The sequence below is a fragment of the Moschus berezovskii genome, chromosome 2 (genome assembly GCF_049115385.1).
Source record: "Moschus berezovskii isolate FMDL1 chromosome 2, NW_MosBer_1.0, whole genome shotgun sequence".
Taxonomy (NCBI): Eukaryota; Metazoa; Chordata; class Mammalia; order Artiodactyla; family Moschidae; genus Moschus; species Moschus berezovskii.
In genome coordinates, this window is record NC_142461.1 from 59,495,151 (window position 1) to 59,516,922 (window position 21,772).

Genomic DNA, 21,772 nt, shown 5'->3' on the forward strand with positions numbered 1-21,772 from the left:
GATGGACATGAGTTTGAGCAAGTTCCAGGATTTGGTGACAGACATGGAAGCCTGGCATTCTGCAGTCCGTGTAGCCACAAAGAGTCGGACCAAACTGAGAGACAACTGAACTGATAGAATGGAAAAAAGACAACTCTCATTAGTTGTGTCAAAAAAGCTGGGTGTCACTAGCAGTATTGTGGAAACTATGTAATATACTCGGGGAAGGTGATGGCACCCCACTCCAGTACTCTTGACTGGAAAATCCCATGGACAGGGGAGCCTGGTAGGCTGCATGGGGTCGCAAAGAATTGGACACGACTGAACACATTCACTTTCATTTTCACTTTCATGCATTGGAGAAGGAAATGACAACCCACTCCAGTGTTTTTGCCTGGAGAATCCCAGGGATGGGGAAGCTTGGTGGGCTGCCGTCTATGGGGTCCTACAGAGTCGGACATGACTGAAGCAACTTAACAGCAGGAGCAGCAGCATGTAATGTAATAAATGAATATGAGCTTCTGGTGAAGAGCTGGAGGAATAATTGGCATGACTTGGATGCTATTTTCTCATTCGATATTATTTTCCAAGAAATAGAAAAACTCAGGACACGTAGATAAACCCCTGGCACATAATTAGGCAAATGTTAAAGAGAGCAAAGACTCTGGAACTGATTTTTATTTAAAACTGGAAAAAATAAAACTAGGAATTCTTTAAGCAACAAACTATCATTAAAACCCAGCTTTATGTAAAGTGTTCAATCAACTGTATTGCAGGCACTGTGGTTATTAAAATGTCTGAGTTGATTAAAATATGGGGGAAAAATATCACTCAGAGACGATGTCTAAGATTTGACTCTTCGATGGAACAGGTATATGTTCAATATCAGTTCACTTCAGTCACTCAGCGGTGTTTGACTCTTTGTGACCTCATGAACTGCAGCACGCCAGGCCTCCATGTCCATCACCAGCTCCCGGAGTTTACACAAACCCATTTCCATTGATTCACTGATGTCATCCAGTCATCTCATGCTCTGTCATCCCCTTCTCCTGCCCTCAATCTTACCCAGCATCAGGGTCTTTTCAAATGAGTCAGCTCTTCACATCAGGTGGCAAAAGTATTGGAGTTTCAGCTTCAACATCAGTCTTTCCAATGAACACCCAGAACTGATCTCCTCTAGGATTGACTGGTTGGATCTCCTTGCAATCAAAGGAACTCAAGAGTCTTCTCCAACACCACAGTTCAAAAGCATCAGTTCTTCAGCACTCAGCTTTCTTTATAGTCCAACTCTCAAATCCACATGTGACTACTGGAAAAACCATAGCCTTGACTAGACGGACCTTGGTTGGCAAAGTAATTTCTCTGCTTTTTAATATGCTTTCTAGGTAGGTCATAACTTCCCTTCCAAGGAGTAAGCGTCTTTTAATTTCATGGCCACAATAACCATCTGCAGTGATTTTGGAGCCCAAAAAAATAAAGTCAGCTACTGTTTTCACTGTTTCTCCATCTATTTGCCATGAAGTGATGGAACCAGATGCCAAGATCTTAGCTTTCTGAATGCTGAGCTTTAAGCCAACATTTTCACTCTCCTATTTCACTTTCATCAAGAGGCTCTTCAGTTCCTCTTCACCAGAGTGGTGTCAACTGCATATCTCAGGTTATTGATATTTCTCCCGCAATCTTGATTCCAGCTTGTGCTTCCTCCAGCCCAGAATTTCTCATGATGTACTCTGCATATCATTTAAATAAGCAGGGTGACCATATACAGCCTTGTCGTGCTCCTTTTCCTGTTTGGAACCAGTCTGTTGTTCCATGTCCAGTTCTAACTGTTGCTTCCTGACCTGCATACAGGTTTCTCAAGAGTCAGGTCAGGTGGTCTGGTATTCCCATCTCTTTCAGAATTTTCCACAGTTTATTGCGATCCACACAGTCAAAGGCTTCGGCATAGTCAATAAAGCAGAAATAGATGTTTTTCTGGAACTCTCTCACTTTTTTCCATGATCTAGCGGATGTTGGCAATTTGATTTCTGATTCCTCTGCCTTTTCTAAAACCAGCTTGAATATCTGGAAGTTCACAGTTCATGGATTGCTGAAGCCTGGCTTGGAGAATTTTAAGCATGACTTTACTAGCTTGTGAGATGAGTCCAATTGTGCAGTAGTCTGAGCGTTCTTTTGCATTGCCTTTCTTTGGTTTTGGAATGAAAACTGATCTTTTCCAGTCCTGTGGCCACTGCTGAGTTTTCCAAATTTGCTGACATATTGAGTGCAGCACTTTCACAGCATCATCTTTCAGGATTTGAAATAGCTCCACTGGAATTCCATCACCTCCACTAGCTTTGTTTGCAGTGATGCTTCCTAAAGCCCACTTGACTTCACATTCCAGGATGTCTGGCTCTAGGTGAGTGTGAGTGATCACACCATTGTGATTATCTGGGTCATGAAGATCCTTTTTGTACAATTCTTCTGTGTATTCCTGCCACCTCTTCTTAATATCTTCTGCTTCTGTTAGGTCTCTACCATTTCTGTCCTTTATTGAATCCATCTTTGCATGAAACATTCCCTTGGTATCTCTAATTTTCTTGAAGGGATCTCTAATCTTTCCCATTCTATTGTTTTCCTCTATTTCTTTGCATTGATCACTGAGGAAGGCTTTCTTATCTCTTCTTGCTATTCTTTGGAACTCTGCATTCAAATGGTTATGCATTTCCTTTTCTCCTTTGCTTTTCACTTCTCTTCTTTTCACAGCTATTTGTAAGGCCGCCTCAGGCAGCCATTTTGCTTTTTTGCATTTCTTTTTCTAGGGGATGGTTTTGATTCCTGTCTCCTGTACAATGTCACGAACCTCCATCCATCGTTATCAGGCACTCTGTCTATCAGATTTAGTCCCTTAAATATGTTCAATATACCTGTTACTAAACGTAAAGTGAGAGGCCTATCTAGAAAATAATTATCAGTAAAATAGTTATCACATAGTACCTACTGGAAATGAATTCAGTAGACAGAGATCAGATAAGGTTTGGAGAGAATTGTACTGTTCAATGAACTACAAGTTTGAATCACAAGATACAGTAACAGTTTAAGACATCAGTTGCTTATTAAGTTACCAACTTTCTCATAGAGAAGAAGCAGGCTGAAAAATCCCTCTTATAGAGGGCCTAGAAGGATGGCAAAAAAAAGAAGGTCCTCAGAGATAGCACAGCCAGGATCCATCAAATACAACCTGCTGGAGAGAAGATCTGAGACTTAAGACACATGACCCATCTTGGGTACCTCTTAACTTTCCCTTGTCAGGATTTCATAAATACTCTGGATCAGTATTTTTCATGTGGTCCTCTTTCTTTATTTTTACAACGAATGTGATAAACATAATCAAGCCAGCCTAATGTCACCGCTCTATGTTAGATGAATGAGGACATTAAAACTAGGAAGTGCATCTGTGATTGAATGATGTTGTTGTGTTTCCTCTTGGGAAGAAAGGCTGAGTTAAATTTTCCTGTGAATTAAAAGGTGAACACTTAAGATTCAGAAGATGGTCAGATTTAGATATCATTACATATCTCAGGTACTGTTTTCTCCTCCCTACAGGTATATGTTAACTGTTAGTTACTATACCTTTAAAGTCACACTTAGTCACATGTTTTTCTTTGGGTCTCTGACTATGATCAGAAGGGAAACATTCCTTTTCCCAGCAGAAACTTTAAGAGCCATTCTGTGGTACCTTATATCATCATAATAGTGATTTCCAGAAACATTATTTCATTACTTTGGGTTTCAAAATAAAAACAACAGTGATGGAGATTAACCAGAAGAAGTAAATAAACCTTTGTTTTGCATGTCAGAGAAATTTGGGGGCTACTGGTAATGAGAGTGAAATCAAGTGAAAGATGACCATGACAAATTCACCACTGACTCCAATTTATTTGACTCATCCCAGGTGAAAATGTCTTTGTGATTACTAATCAAAAAATGGTTGTAATGAGATACCTTTATTTCCACTGTTTCTTGAAATATTCTGAAAGAAAAATAAATCAATGAAATTTAAAAAAAAAGTGAAACCAATTACATGGTTAAACTATGTGTTAACAGTAAGTAATACGTTTTCCAATTCACTATTTAAGTCAATTCATTGACTTGAGTAAGTTTCTAGGCCAAGGGAAATGGGGACACTGTCTGTATGTAGTGGAAGATCTCATGCAGGTTGAAACTGGAAGAAAAAATCATACACTGACAGTGATGTCATATTTGACTGTGATCTAACTTCTTAGTTGAGAGAGAATGGCAGAGGAAATCCCTGATGTAGAAAGGAATCCTGATGGTCAGAATGAAATGCAGAGATTCTGAAATTTAATACCACAGGAGAAAAATAACACCAGAATAAGTACAGTGGGCAGTACATGGAGAGAAACAGTGGAAATGAAAAGTATAAAATATGTAAAATTAAAGTTAGAAACATAAAAGATACAAAAGACAGAGCAAGAGGATTTAAAATACTTGCAATTAGTGCTTTTGATTAAAGAACAAAGATAATTGAAGAAAAAATGCATCTAATTAAGTCATTTCAAAATGAACAATTCTGTTTAAGGCTTCAAGGGACATTCTGTGTGTCAAAAATCATTTCAGAAGAATGAGCAATGAATTGTCAACAATTACAAACATACAGGGATCCCAGTAGCAAAAGCAATTCAGAAGGAAATTCAGGCTGCTCTCAGCCACAAAGAAGCAGTTTACGTTTCTGGAGTAAATTTTGGTGATGGTCATACGGGGTAGAGGTTTCTTTAAACTCATCAGATTGTATACATTAAATAAGTACACTTTTGGAAGTTTCCTGGTGTCTCAGATGATAAAGAGCCTGCCTGCAATGCGGGACACCTGGGTTTGATCCCTGGGTCAGGAAGATCCCCTAGAGAAGGAAATGGCAACTCACTCCAGTATTCTTGCCTGGAAAATCCCGTGGATGTAGGAGGCTGGCACGCTACAGTCAATAGGCTTTCAAAGAGTCAGACATGACTGAGTGACTTCACTTTCTTTCACTTTAGCATGTCAATCATACCTCGATAAATTGGTTTAAAAATAATGCAATGGAGCAATTTCTACAATATTCTGAAGAAAAGTAAGCAAGTGATTCTCTAACAGTATGTCCAAGTAAGTTATTTCATTTTTAATTTTAATTTTGTTGTTCACCTCGGATTTATTCTTGCATCAGATTTTAATTTTATTTTATTTTGACTGTGCTTTGGAGCATGTGGGATCTTAATTTCCCAACTGGGCACTGAACCCATGTCCTCTGCAGTGGAAGCTCAGAATCTTAACCACTGGGTTGCCAGGAAAGTCCCAAGTTGCCATTTTAATTTGAAGGTTATAGACATACCTATACAATCATTTAAAGTTTGGAGAAACTATATCAAAGTGACTCCTACTGGAGAACAAAAATGAAAACTCAGTCTAACTATGAAATGGATCCAAGAGAGTAACTTGAAAATAAAGTGCACTGTTAAAAATATTTGGTAGTGAGAGTTTACTTCTGTTAAAGTAGAATGGATTTGTTGTTGTTCCATGCCTCAGGAGTGTCTGACTAATTTTGACCTCATGGACTACAGAACTCAAGGCTTCCCTGTCCTTCATTATCTGCCTTTGATCTTTCCCAATATCAGGTCTTTTCCAGTGAGTCAGTTCTTTGCATCAGGTGGTCAAACTATTGGAGCTTCAGCTTCACCATCAGTCATTCCAATGAATACTCAGAATTGATTTCCTTTAGGATTGACTGGTTTGATCTTCTTGCAGTCCAAGGGTCTCTCAAGAGTCTTCTCCAATACCACAGTTCAAAATCATCAATTATTTGGTGCTCATCTTTCTTTGTAGTCCAATTCTCACATCCATACATGACTAGTCCAATTCACACATCCATACAGCTTTTGACTAGATGGATCTTTGTCAGCAAAGTGATGTCTCTGCTTTTTAATACACCACCTAGGTTTGCCATTCTCCAAAGAAGACTTACAGCTGGCTAACAAACACATGAAAAGATGCTCAACATCACTCATTATCAGAGAAATTCAAATCAAAACCACAATGAGGTACCATTTCACGCCAGTCAGAATGGCTGCTATCCAAACGTCTACAAGCAATAAATGCTGGAGAGGGTGTGGAGAAAAGGGAACCCTCTGACACTGTTGATGGGAATGCAAACTAGTACAGACACTATGGAGAACAGTGTGGAGATTCCTCAAAAAACTGGAAATAGAACTGCCATACAACCCAGCAATAATACTCTTGGGCATACACACCTAGGAAACCAGAAATGAAAGAGACACATGTACCCCAATGTTCATCTCAGCACTGTTTATAATAGAGAGGACATGAAAGCAACCTAGATGTCCATCAGCAGGCGAATGGATAAGAAAGCTGTGGTACATATACACAATGGAGTATTACTCAGCCATTAAAAAGAATACATTAGATTGAGTTCTAATGAGGTGGATGAAACTGGAGTCTATTATACAGGGTGAAGTAAGCCAGAAAGAAAAACACCAATACAGTATACTGATGCATATATATGGAATTTAGAAAGATGGTAATGATAACCCTGTATACGAGACAGCAAAAGAAACACAGATGTATAGAACAGTCTTTTGGACTCTGTGGGAGAGGACGAGGGTGGGATGATTTGGGAGAATGGCATTGAAACATGTATATTATCATATGTGAAACGAATCGCCAGTCCAGGTTCAAGGCATGATACAGGATGCTCGGGGCTGGTGCACTGGGATGACCCAGAAGGATGGTATGGGAAGGGAGGTGGGAGGGTGGTTCAAGATGGGAAACACATGTACATCCGGGGCAGATTCATGTCAATGTATGGCGAAACCAATACAATATTGTAAAGTAATAAGCCTCCAATTAAAATTAAAAAAAAAATACACTGCCTAGGTTTGCCATAGCTTTCCTTCCAAGGTGCAAGCATCTTTTAATTTCATGGCTGCAGTCACCATCTGCAGTGATTTTGCAGCCCAAGAAAATAAAGCCTGTCACTCTTTATTGTTTCCCTATCTGTTTGCCATGAAGTGATGGTACTGGATGCCATGATCTCAGTTTTTTGAATGTTGAGTTTTAAGCCAGCTTTTTCACATTCCTCTTTCACCTTCATCAAGAGGCATTTTGGTTCTTAGCTTTCTGCCATAAGGATGGTGTCATCTGCATATCTGAGGTTATTGATATTTCTCTGAGCAATCCTGATTCCAGCTTGTGCTTCATCCAGCCCAGCATTTCACATGATTTACTCTACATATAAGTTAAATAAGCAGGGTGACAATATACAGCCTTGATGTAACCCTTTCCCGTCTTTGATCCAGTCGTTTGTTCCATGTACAGTTCTAACTGTTGCTTCTTTACCTGCATAGAGGTTTCTCAGGAGGCAGGTAATGTAGTCTGGTATTCCTATCCCTTTAAGTATTTTCCACAGATTGGTGTGATCCACACAGTCAAAGGCCTTAACATAACCAATGAAACAGCAGTAGATGTTTTTCAGGAATTCTCTTGCTTTTTCTATGATCCACCGGATGTTGATCTCTGGTTCCTCTGCCTTTACTAAATTCAGCTTGTACATCTTGAAATTCTCAGTTCACATACTGTTGAAACCTAGTTGAGTACTATTACCTGGTAGATTGTAAAATGCAGATTAGAAGGTAAAAAATCAACAAATTTTTAACAATGTAGAAATCATAGTTTAAATTAAAAACAATCTGGATATGAAGTGAGGGAAGACAGAGGTATTACATACGTGCTATTTTTTTTTTTTACCTTGAGAAAAAAAATCAGTGGATACTCAACATGGATAAAATATGTTCTTTAAAATTAGGATGAACTTTAAATATTTATATCGTTTCCTGAAAAATATTTTTGCATGTCTATATCTTACAATAATATCCATCTGCAATTCAGTACTTCAGATTTTTTCTTGAGCTAATTTAAATACGATGAAATGTATACTTTATTTAAATAACATGCCTGGTATAATCCTGACTTTTAACTATTTATTCTCTCTCTTTAAAAGTTAAACTTTCTCAACCTCTTTTCTCTCTGTTTATGTACTTTTTCTCCTTTCTGCCCTCTATTTGTAGATGTAAGTGATATCTGGAATAATATTCATAAAATATATGAAATGGTTGTTTCTGAAATAGGAAGTTGGGGTCATTTTTATTTGTCTCTCTTTACTCTTCTGTAAAGGAAAAGTAAAAGTTTACTTAAAAGTTAGATAAAAACTTACATAAAAGTTACTTTTATGACTTTTTCCCCCTCGTTTTTAATAAATATATTTCATTTAAAAATAATGTGAAGCATCAAGATTGTTCACAAAACCTCAGGACTGTATACTCACCAGTTCCCTTGTCCTGTGTGACCTCCCAGTTAACAGTGGTTCATTCAGGTCCCCTTGGGACTTTGTATTCTTTATCTGTACAGCAAATGGCTTGGACTAGGTGTTTTCTGAACTACCTTAAGGCTATATGCTCTGTGGTTCTAACTAGATCCCCAAGGACTCAGAAAATTAAATTGCGGTTGAAATAATAAACAGAAAATGTACTTGAAAAATTATGGAAGAGAATAGTGAAGCTTAAATAACATTTTCTGGCCACACTCCAAAGTTTCCATTATTCTATTGATTGAGAGAACATATGAATTGCACTTTAATCAGTGCCCAGTGAACATTAAATTGACCTTGAATTCATGGCCAGTGTTGAAGTGCAGGTCTTCATCAATTTGATGCAGTTGGCAGTGAAGAGCCAAATGGAGAAGCTCTGATTGTGCCTCAAGGCCGGAATTTATTATATTTTCAGTAGAAACAATTTTTGAAGTAAGATGACGGTTTTCCTCTGAATTGTTTCATTAAAATTTGATCAGAGAGAAGAATGCTTCTATTTAACTCCAGAAAATGTAATTTTGGCTTCCACTCACAGAGAGAAGTTTTCCACAGTGTTGCTCGTAGTTATGGAGAGCACTAGGATGAATTATATTTCTTTGTGAAGTACTATTCCAAAAACACAGCCATCAGGAACAACACCATCTGTTTGTCAAACTTGTCTTAGAAAAACTACATACTTGTAAATATTGTCCATTTATAATATCTGCTTGCATGCCACTTGTGAATGTTCTTGAATATTTGGTTGCAATAAACAATAGTTGAGCTCATGGTTGGAACTTTCAACAGTTAAGAAATATCATTTACCAACTAGTATTTCTTGTCCATTAAATATTTAGGTTCTCATTACTGTAAAGCAGAGGCATGAGAAAGGCACAGCTACCTTGCTGGTTATGTGTGGGAGACACAATTTGACCATGGTTTTGGTATTCAGTTCTACTGCAACAAAAATGGTCTAACCTGTTTAATCTCCAGTATTATTTTAAAGCAGACTTTCTTTTAAAATTTCAATCCAATTTTATGCCCATTATCCTTTCTACCAACAAACCATCATGGAGACTAAGATTAATACCATTTTAAAAGAACAGGAGATAATTTCACTGTTGGCACTATTATGAATAAAAGTGCCTATTTCTCCCTGAGGTATAACTCACAGAGCCTAGCAACAAATTACAGTTCATTTACAAAATAAATTTAATAAATAAAATAAAACACTGCCTTGTTACTACTATATAGAAAGAAAAAAAATTGATTCCATTATAAATATAAGCAAACCTTCTATTAGACTTTTTTGTTAAGTCCAAGATAGAAGAAGTTAGGTCTAAGGATTTGTCATTTGAAATTTAATATTTTGTGAATCAATTGATCTTCCTGGGAGCCAAACACACACATACACATAGATACACAAAAACACAAGTATAACAAACTTATTAACAAACAAAAAGTGGAGATTTTTGGCAGACAAATATTAACTCTCATGATCCCTGTCCCCTTGTGTCACTTATGGCTTCCTCGTTGGCTCAGTAAGTAAAGAATCCACCTGCGGTGCAGAGACACAGGAGACGTGGGTTTGATCCTTGGGTCAGGAAGAACCTCTGAAGAAGGAAATAACAGCCCACTCCAGAGTACTTGCCTGGGAAATCCCACAGACAGAGGATCCTGACAGGCTACAGTTCCTGGGCTTACAAAGAGTCAGACACAATTGAGCAGGAACATACTACATAGATATAATCACATGAGCCCTTAAAAAGAGAAGTAGAAGATGAAATCATAAAAACCCAAAAGACAAGAAAAATTCTATGCACTATTATTGGCTTCTGAGATGGACAGGGCTGTGAGCCAAGGGATGTGAGCAGACTTTACAAGCTAAGGGAAACATCAGACCAATAGCTAGATCTTCCAGCTAACAAGGGAATGGAATCTTGGTCTTACAACTGCAGAGAACTGAATTCAACCTGAATGAAGCTGGAGATGAATTATCTCCCATAGGCTCCAGATAAGAGCCTGAAATCACACGTATATTGTTTTCAGTCTGTGAGATCCTCACAGGGAAATCAGTTGTTCTTACTATGCCTGGACTTCTGACCTAGTTGTAAGATAAACATGTTTTTTTGCTTTAGGCTCATTCATTTGTGATAATTGGTTACATAGCAAGAGGAAATAAATACAAGAGGCAAGTGACTATTTAATAAATAGAAGAACATTCTGTTTTTGAAATAAAACTAAGACCATACCAAAGACTTTAAACTGATTAGGAGCTTCCCATTGCCCAAAAGATGATTTAGATTTTTTTTTTTTAATAAAAACAACACATTAGCTTTTTTCATACGTAAGGACTTTAGGGGAAAGTGATTTCTGATGGTAAGAGAAATGGAAGACTACATAAAGAGTGAAAAGGAAAAGAAGAAAAAGAAATATGAGACACATGGAAGAATCCATTTGTATAACACTCTCCAAATCAAAAAGCTATAGATGTGGGGAATATATTCAGTTCAGTTCAGTTCAGTCGCTCAGTCCTGTCTGACTCTCCGCGACCCCATGAATCACAGCGCGCCAGGCCTCCCTGTCCATCACCAACTCCCGGAGTTCACTCAAACCCTTGTCCACAGAGTCGGTGTAGGCCACCTCATGCGACGAGTTGACTCACTGGAAAAGACTCTGATGCTGGGGAATATATCAGTGGTTGCCAAAACGACAAGGCCAGCGTTGAAAGGTAGGAATGCTGTCAACATAAACAGATAGCAGGAAGAGTCCCTTCATGATGATGGAGCAATTTTGTACCTTGATTTTAGGAGTGGTTTCACTAGTTTATAAGTGGAAAGCACTGCATATAACTAAACATTCCCCTATGTAAACAGATACACACACACAAAGGATCATATAAATAATGGTGAAAACTGAATAAGGTCTATAGTCTAGTTAATGGTATTGCATTCATCTCAGTCCTCTGGTTTTTATATTGAACTATAGTTAGGTAAGAGAAGGCAATGGTAAGCCACTCCAGTACTCTTGCCTAGAAAATCCCATGGATGGAGGAGCCTGGTAGGCTGCAGTCCATGGGGTCGCTAAGGGTCAGACACGACTGAGCGACTTCACTTTCACTTTTCACTTTCACACATTGGAGAAGGAAATGGCCACCCACTCCAGTGTTCTTGCCTGGAGAATCCCAGGGAAGGGGGAGCCTGGTGGGCTTCCGTCTATGGGGTCACACAGAGTTGGACATGACTGAAATGACTTAGAAAAAAAAATAGGTAAGTGGTCAACACTGGGGAAGTTAGGTGAATGGCAAGCGGACTGTATGCATTTTTTTTTCCATTGAGGTAGAGTTGATAGCATTATTGACTCAATATTGACATATTGGTACGATTGACAAAATGGACATAAATTTGACCAAATTCCAGGAGATAATGGAGGACAGAAGAGCCTGGCATGCCACAGTTCATGAGGTCACAAAGAATCAGACACACTTAGCAACTGAAGAACAAGACTTGATTCATAATGTTATGTTAGTTTTAGGTGTACAGCAAAGAGATTCACTTATACATACATCTATATTTTTTTTTTCTGATTGTACTGGAATCTGTATACTTTTGCAAGTTCCTATGAATTTGTAATGATTTCAGAGGTTTTTAAAACAATGAAAAAATGAAACTGACCATTACAATGTAGACATATTCATCTCTTAGCAAATCTTTGAAGCAAAATGAATCCCGAAGTTGACCTCATCTCAGAGTTGTGAGATTCAACAATAGATTAAATTTTCATAATGAAATACATCTCTTGAACACATACTTCATGAGGTACTTGAACTGTGTTACTGACTTTAATCCTTGTACCAATGATCAGATGTGGTTACCAACACTTTCAGATTACAGACAAGTGTCTCTGAACCTCAGAGAAGTGAAATGACTTATCCAGGATCACAGGTTTACCCTGAACCAAAAATCATGGACAAAGGAATCTTCTTTGACAAATCACTGCTACTCCAAAAAGCAACAGAATAGAACTAAGGATAATGTAGGAAGATTGAGACATATATAGACTTTTAGAATCCCAGAGACTTAGTTATTATAGAGATTTTTATTTTTTTCTTCCTCTCCCCAGAGTAGAGATGATGGAGAAAAGAACATTTAGAGAAGTTTGTTGGTCACCCATAAATTTCTGATGCAGTTGGGCTTAAGTGAAAATAGTTCGGCCTGGCACTAGAATATTGCATTTAATCATAAAAATGTCCAACTACCTCTAAGTAACCTTTGTATTTATTACTTAAAAGGTCCTCATAAGCTTCCTGTTGGACAAGGAAATAGCAACACACTCCAGTATTCTTCCCTGAAGAATTCCATTGTCAGAGGAGCCTGGCAGGCTACAGTCCATGGAGTAGCAAAGCGTCGTATACAACTGAGTGACTAACACAAAAGCTTCCTGAAGTCAACTAGATTTTTTTTTTTTTTAAGAAGGAATAGCATTTCTTTTTACTCTTGTTTCCACATTTCAAAAATTACATTGTCTGCATTTTTAAATTAAATGAACAAGTTTAGAAAGGTCACTTTTTCCTCCTTTACAAAAATAAACCAACTTTAGTAAGTTTCAGATGCAAAACAAGAGGTCCACCACAGACATTTATTTCAACAAAGTTATTTAAGATTCCCCCTTTCTTAAAGTACTCCAGGAATCAGATGGGCAACTATGGGCTAACACTACCTTTATCAAGTATTGGCAAAGGTTATAGCTGGGAAAGCCTTTGCTTGTTGAATGCAAGAGGTATCACACAACTGAGTAACTGATAATACTTTGATGTTGAATTAGGTTAGGTCTTGAAATCTGCTTCTAGTCAGTTGATCTCTTGAAATATGTGGGCTGTGTGATAAGTTTTTTGGTTGCTCTATGATTTTCTTCTTGCTTCTAGATTTCAAATATTCTTAATATGTTTTACAGATCAATTTTTCCCCCTTTGGAATAAGCCAATGTGGATAAGAGAGTCTGAAAGGGAATTAATCAATTTTGGTGATTAATATTGCTCTGCAGTTAGGGTTAAAGTACAACTTTTCATTAGAATAATACAGAGGACAACCTTCTCTCAGGATAAAGTAAATATTCTAAGCTTTTCTCTCCCAGGCATCTTCCCTCAGGCACTGAGACTGCAGCCATCCAATACATGGGGACAGCAGAAAGAAGAGACTTTAAAAGTCAAATATATTTCAACAGCTAATTTTTCACAAGTCTGGCAATGAGATATTTCCATTCTTCTCTCTTCTTTGTGATTTATGTAGGAGCGAGTAGCTACAGTAGTGATTCTGGCTGTTGTCTAAAGAAGTTCTGATACAAGACCTCAGTGTTACATATCACGTACATCCCACAGTCATAGCTGTTTTGTTGAGCAGGGGCTTTCTCTGCCACAAAGGCCAGTTTGTTTCCTTTTCTTCTTAAGTAAGCTTCTAGTTTCTCTGCTACCTGCTTTGCACGGAATGAGTTAATACTACCATGAGAATCATAATGAAAAATGTCCATTGTTATCTTGCCGATAAACCAACAAGCTCCAGTGGGTTCCCCCAGCTGCATGTGTGGAATTATCATTGATGGCTAAAAATATAACTCTTTTGTTTGGGATGTTCAACGGCTCAAGGAACATGGTGATCTCTGCTGGGTTGCCAGTGCACTTGATGAACTAACTGAGTAACTTTGGGGCTGATGAAGCAGACACGGTCAGTGCAGTCATGAAATTGACTATTGGCAAAGTACTCAAAGGCAAACCCAGTATCATGGTCATTGAGCCAGCTTGGAGGATCCAGTAGTGAGACATCTAATTGCCGCAATACACTGTCCATGTAACTCAAGACTTCTGGATCCATGTTGTACTGACCAGGGGTGTTCAGAAATTCTAGAAGCTGCTTTGGACCTCATCATCCCTTCCAACCTCCAAGCAACTCTGTACTGGCTGGAAAAGTAATTAGAATTTTTATTAGGAATTCTGTAATATTCAGACCATTGATAGAAACAGTTTTCATGGTGAATATTCTCATTTGATCTTCATTATATTTGTCACATAGCTTTGCCCAGTTAAAAACAAGCTTTTGCAGGTTAAGCATTGCATTCTGTCTTTATTTATAGCCTGAACTAAGTTAAAAACCCTATGGAACATAAATAGTGAAGACGTGTCCTCCCCCACCAAGGACATAAGACTTTACTTTAGCATTGTTTTCAGTCAAAACTCTAATGGAGAATTAGGATTGCAACTGTTGAAACATCTTTGAAAATACATGCAAATGTATTGCCAAATATATACCTAAAATTAAAGGAAGTGTGTATTTAATTTTGTCCTTAGGAAAAAAAGAAGAAAAAATGAGAGGACAAAAGGAAAATTTTTAAAGTTGTGGGAAAAAAAAAAAAAAACTCCCTTTTACTCAAGATCACTCTGTCTTGATTTTCTATAATAAATCAGACCAAAATAAAGAAAAAAGGAAGCTACTTAAATATTTACCCTTGGAATTTATTAGTTCTAAAATAGGCTGATATATTGGGTTAGCCAAAAAGTTGTTTCAAGTATCACTTCATGGAAAATAGATGGGGAAATAATGGAAACAGTGAGAGACTTTACATCTGGGGACTCCAAAACCACTGCAGATGGTGACTGCAGCCATGACATTAAAAGACACTTGCTCCTTGGAAGAAAAGCTATGACCAACCTAGACAGCATATTAAAAAACAGAGGCATTACTATGGTTTTTCCAGTAGTCACGTATGGATGTGAGCATTGGACTATAAAGAAAACTGAGCACCAAAGAATTGATGCTTTTGAACTGTGGTGTTGGAGAAGACTCTTGAGAGTCCCTTTGGAATGCAAAGAGATCAAACCAGTCAATCCTAAAGGAAATCAATCTTGAATATTCATTGGAAGGACTGATGCTGAAGCTGAAACTCCAATATTTTGGCCACCTGACGTGAAGAACTGAATCACTGGAAAAGATCCTGATGCTGGGAAAGATTGAAAGCAGGAGAAGAAGGGGACAACAAAGGATGAGATGGTTGGATGGAATCACCAACCTGGTGGACATGACTTTGAGCAAGCTGTGGCACCTGTTTATGGACATGGAAACCTGGCGTGCTGCAGTCCATGGGGTCACAAAGAGTCAGACATGATTCAGCGACTGAATTGAACTATGGAAAATTCTGAAGGAAATTTTTGGCCAACCCAATACTTAGCTAGTTTAAGAATAATGCAAATTTATTAATGATAGTTAATGAATTAATTATACAAGTATTATTATTATGGGGCTTACCAGGTGGCCTTAGTGGTAAAGAATCTGCCTGCCAATGCAGGAGACCTAAGGGATGTGTGTTCAATCCTTGGATCAGGAAGATCCATTCCCTGGAAGAGAAAATGGCAACCCACTCCAGTATTCTTGCCTGGAAAATCCTATGAACAGAGGAGCCTGGTGGGCTACAGTTCATGGGATCAAAAAGAGTCATACCCAATTGAGCACGCATACAGTTGTTCAGTTCAGTTCAGTCGCTCGGTCGTGTCCAACTCTTTGCGACCCCATGAATCACAGCATGCCCGTTAGGGGAAGCCAAAGGCATTTTGGCATTAAGTCTATTAGTTTATGAATTTGACAGGATGGAATTTAAAATAGCTTGCCTTATATTGCTTTTTTTTTCTCTCTAAGGCAGAATATTCAACCTCTGTTAAGAAAAGGACACTTCAGCAATCACCCTTATAACAAAAACAAAGAGATCTTAATGGTATGGAGTCAATTCAACCACTAGAAAAGAGACTTGAAGTATCTGTTAAAATGAAGGCATGAGAGAAACTGGGAATCAAAATAAGGGTTAGAAAGATACCTACAGGACTAGTACCTATTCAGCTGGCAGTATACACCTCAGCCGATTTCTTTAAGATATAAAAAAAATGTGAGGATGCTCTTGAAAAGACCAATGGATGAGGTTTAAAAAAAAAATTGTAAAGAGTCAATCATTTTGGACTTTCAAAACATTAGTAATTTCATGTAGTTCAACCTATAGTATGACAGAAAATGAAACAGATTTAAGAGCAATCGTTTTTCCTTATAGGGTGGTAGATACATATACAAAACTGTTTTATCATTCCTTATAAGTTGCAGGCCATGGGCATTTCAAAAAGAAGCATCTAAATTTATATATTGAATCAGTATGCTCTGCTTTCTGGGATCAGCAGCAAGGTTTGATCCTCAAAAAAATTCTTCTTCATGCAGTATGCATATCGTGCATGAAATATGAAGTCTCTGAACTTCCTCTTGGGAGATCATTGTACCATTCACTAGTTCTCATTAAAATCTCTCTTGTCCTGATTTCCATCTTAAATTTTCCTTTCATTAATTTCTTCTATTATGTCCAGTCATGCCCAATTTTATGTGAATATATGTGCACCAGTCTTGAAAAATAATCCCACCAGTTTTATTTTAGAGGAATATTTGATTATAACACTTGAGAAAGTCAAAGCTTGGTATTCATATTCAAGTGGAAGATTCATCTTAATGTTTTCACCTATTTGTCATTAAAAACTTTTTTTGTTTGTTTTTAGTATGCTCAAAGTTGATTGTTAATTAAAATTTCATTGCATATATCTTGGGAACCTGCAATTCAAGAAGCCTGATGAAATGTAAATGATTTGATGTACATGTGAAAATAGGATAAGAGGTCAGACATAATTTATAATAATCACTGTTAGTTATTGGGATTGTTCAATGAGTTATGAGAAAACTGGGGCCACTTTATTTACATGTATTAGAATAATAGCAATGTTGATAAGCACAGAAATATGTTTTTATTGCTCCCATCTCTGATAAACCAGAGGGATGGAAGGGGGAAGGAGATGGGAGGGGGGTTCAGGATGGGGAACATATGTTCACCTGGGGCAGATTCATGTCAATGTATGGCAAAACCAATACAATAATGTAAAGTAATTAGCCTCCAGTTAAAATAAATAAATTAAAAAAAATAACCATCTTTGAAATTATTTTTCATTATAGGTTCTTGCAAGATATTGACTATAATTCCCTGTGAAAGTGAAAGTAGCTCAGTCGTGTCTGACTCTTTGAGACCCTATGGACTATATAGTCCCTGGAATTCTCCAGGCCAGAATATTGGAGTGTGTAGCCTTTTCCTTCTCCAGGTGATCTTCCCAACCCAGGGATTGAATCCAGGTGTCTTGCATTGCAGACAGATTCTTTACTAGCTGAGCCACAAGGGAAGCCCTGTGCTATACACAAGGGAAAGCCTGTGCTATACAGTAAACTTTTGTTGCTTGTCACATATCTTTTTTTTTTAACTAGAAATGCAGCATTCTATTTATACTAAGTCAAGTGAAATGAAAATGTCATAAACTTTTTAGCTGGGCAAAAATTCATGTTTTCTAAAATATATATTACATGTATTATTTACATATACATATACAAAAGCTTGAGAAAGAACTTCAAAAGAAAAAAAGAGATGGAAAATTTGGAAAACATAAACTAAATGAAATAATTTAAAAAATGATATCTGTGTATAAGTATAACTGAATAACCTTGCCATGCACCTGAAATATTGTAAGTCAACTATACTTCAGCAAAATATATATATTAAAAAAATAGTTGTCTTTTTATCTCACTCTTTCTGGTTGCCACTCCAGTCCTCTCCTTATCTTTCAGCAACATGTCTTCAAGTACATATTCACACCTACTACCTCCAATTTTACTTCTGTGTTCTCTCTTGAAACCCACTTAGTCAGGCAGTCATCTCTAGCAGTTCAGGGAAACTGTTTCTGTCGAGATGCACATGGCCTCCACTTTTCTAAATTCGGTGCTTACTCTCATTAGCAGCATTTGACATGATCCATCTTTCTCTCCCCCCAGAAACACTTTCTTCGTATAATTTTCAAGACACGTTAATGGACTGCTCCCCCTCACCCTTCTGACAAAATTTAGCTACATCTTTTCTGTTTTCTTCTTTATCTCTGATTATTAAATGCTAGAATTCAAAACATAGGATTCAATTCATGTCTCTTACCCCTTTCCTTTCTACACTCACCACTGAACCATTGATGATTTTATGACTTTAAATACAAAATATATGTCCATATTTTCCAGAAGTATCTCTCAAATCCAGGTTTCTGCCTTGATGTCCAGGACTCTTCTATAATATGTATAAAACTGAGTTCATGTTATATCAGTTCAGTTCAGTCACTCAATCGTGTCCAACTCTTTGCAACCCCATGAACCGCAGCATGCCAGGCTTCCATGTCCATTACCAATTCCTGGAGTTTACCCAAACTCATGTTCACTGAGTTGGTGATGCCATCCAGTCATCTCATCCTCTGTCACCCCCTTCTCTTCCTGGCTTCAGTCTTTCCCAATATCAGGTTCTTTTCAGATGAATCAACTCTTAACATCAGGTGGCCAAAATACTGGAGTTTCAGCTTCAGCATCAGTCCTTCCAATGAACACCCAGGACTGATCTCCTTTAGGATGGACTGGTTGGATCTCCTTGAAGTCCAAGGGACTCCCAAGAGTCTTCACCAACACCACAGTTCAAAATCATCAATTCTTCTGTGCTCAGTTTTCTTTATAGTCCAACTCTCACATCCTAAAGGAGATCAGTCCTGGGTGTCCATTGGAAGGACTTATGTTGAAGCAGAAACTCCAATACTTTGGCCACCTGATGCGAACAGCTGACTGATGCTGAGAAGGATTGAGGGCAGGAGGAGAAGGGGACGACAGAGGATGAAATGGTTGAATGGCATCACCAACTCAATGGACATGGGTTTGGGTAGACTCTGGGAGTTGGCTATGTACTGGGATGCCTGGCGTGCTGCAGTTCATGGGGTTGCAAAGAATCAGACACAACTGAGTGACTGAACTGAACTCACATCCATACATGACTACTGGAAAAACCATAGCCTTGAGAAGTCAGACCTTTGTTGACAAAGTAATGTCTCTGCTTTTTAATATGCTGTCTATTCTTGCCTGCAGAATCCCAGGGATGGGGGAGCCTGGTGGGCTGCAGTCTATGGGGTCACACAGAGTCGGCCATGACTGAAGTTACTTTGTAGCAGCAGCAGGTTAGGCATAACTCTCCTTCCAAGGAGTAAGCATCTTTTAATTTCATGGCTGCAATCACCATCTGCAGTGATATTGGACCAAAAACTAAAGTGAGCCACTGTTTCCACTGTTTCCCCATCTATTTGTCATGAAGTGATGGGACCGGATGCCATGATCTTAGATTTCTGAATATTGAGCTTTAAACGACCTTTTTCACTCTCCTCTTTCACTTTCATCAAGAGGCTCTTTAGTTCGTCTTCATTTTCTGCCATAAGGGTGGTGTCATCTGCATATCTAAGGTTATTGATATTTTTCCCAGCAATCTTGATTCCAGCTAGTGTTTCCTCCATCCCAGCATTTCTCATGATGTACTCTGCATATAAGTTAAATAAGCAGGGTGACAATATGCAGCCTTGACGTACTCCTTTTCCTATTTGGAACCAGTCTATTGTTCCATGTCCAGTTCTAACTGTTGCTTCCTGACCTGCATACAGGTTTCTCCAGAGGCAGGTCAGGTGGTCTGGGATTCCCATCTCTTTCAGAATTTTCCACAGTTTATTGTGATCCACAGAGTCAAAGGCTTTGGCATAGTCAATAAAGCAGAAATAAATGTTTTTTCTAAAACTCTCTTGCTTTTTCTATGATCCAGCGATGTTGGTAATTTGATCTCTGGTTCCTCTGCCTTTTTAAAACCACCTTGATCATCTGGAAGTTCATGTTTCACATATTGTTGAAGCCTGGCTTGGAGAATTTTGTGTATTACTTTACATCCTCACATGTGCCCTTCTCAGTCTTCTCAGTCAACCTTCTACAGTCATCCTTTGGTATCTGCAGAGGGTTGGTTCCAAAATACCCATGGATAACAAAATCCTTAAATCCTCAAGTTCCTTACATAAAATATCATAGTACAGTGGGCCCTCTGTAACTCACTGAAGAAGCACCCACCAGAGAACCAACTCTAACCAATTTTGACTCCAATTTCTATTACATTCCACTTCGAAAAGTAATAGAAAAGTGCAAACCTGACTCCATGTTGGATCTATTCCTTGAGCTCCAACCTTTGTGCTCTGTTACCTATGTTTAGCCATGCTAGCTCTACACCTTTTGTAAAAGAACATTGTCTATAACCTGAAGTATACAAGATAGCCCATTCTCAAGGCCCTGACTTTTAAATGTATAACACTTTCATTCGTATACAGATAAAAAGTTGTAGAACATAGAATAATATTTGTCTCCTTAGAGGTTTCTCGAAACTTTGTAACCATACCTTCCTTGGCAGCTGCAGGAAAAATAAGATTCTGGCACCAAGATGTTTGCAACAACAAGCCACCGACTCCTGCCTTTTAGTATAAAAGAAGCCTGCATTCTAACTTGGGTAAAATGGGTGTTTTGGAAACTTGTTCACCATTTTATTAGTCTTCTGCTTTTCTGAACAAAGTCACTATTCACTGCCCCAAGACCTGGTCTCTCAATTTATTGTTCTGTCATGTGGTAAGCAGTATAAGCTTGGACTTGATAGCACAAACTGTTAGTAAATTCTATACTTAAAAATTTTGTATAGATATGGATGACTTATCATCAATTCCACTGCTCTCTCTGTGGTCCAAACCACTATTATCTGTACCTGGTTTGTTGTAAACAACTGTTTGCTATTGTCTGAGCTTTCCATTTGTGCTTCTTAATCTATTTTCAGCACAACAACCAGATCTAGCTTGTTAAAATATAAATCAGCTATTTTGCTCCTTTATTCAAAATCTTCAGGTATTCTTCAAGCTTCATGGAATGAAAGCCAACATTCTAACCCAGACCATCAAGGCTTCATAAGGCTTTTTTCCCCAATTTGTATCTCTCTTGTTTTTTCTCCTTAGCCTGTCACTGATATTTTTGCCTCCTCCTCCATAAGAATAGATTTTTCTACTGTTTTTACTGCCACAGTACACAGCATGATATTTAGCACATAATAGAAATTCAAGAATATTGATGGATTTGATTAAAGTAATTAATAATTGTCTATTGTTGTTATTATAAAAGAGAATCTAAGTTATAAACTAATATCTATTATGATACCAAAATAAATATTGAAAAATGGGAAGCATATTAATCAGCTGTTCAATTAACTAGCTTAACATACTTTTTAATTAGCAAAATTAATTGATGCAGTCATTTTTTGAGTAGACAACCTTCATTCATTTAACACTTTTTAGGAAATGCATTTATGCACCATTTGACATCAATAAATTGAGTGCTATTATCTCTTCATTCATAATCACTATTTACATAAACACTAAGGAATTGGGTATAGCTATTTATTGAATTACAGCCTCTG

The 21,772-nt window shown here is 37.8% G+C and overlaps 1 pseudogene; it reads right to left on the reverse strand.

The window, feature by feature from the left end:
- Positions 1–13,597: 13,597 nt before the first annotated feature.
- On the reverse strand, positions 13,598–14,271 carry LOC129538304 (sentrin-specific protease 8-like; annotated as a pseudogene).
- Positions 14,272–21,772: the final 7,501 nt, after the last annotated feature.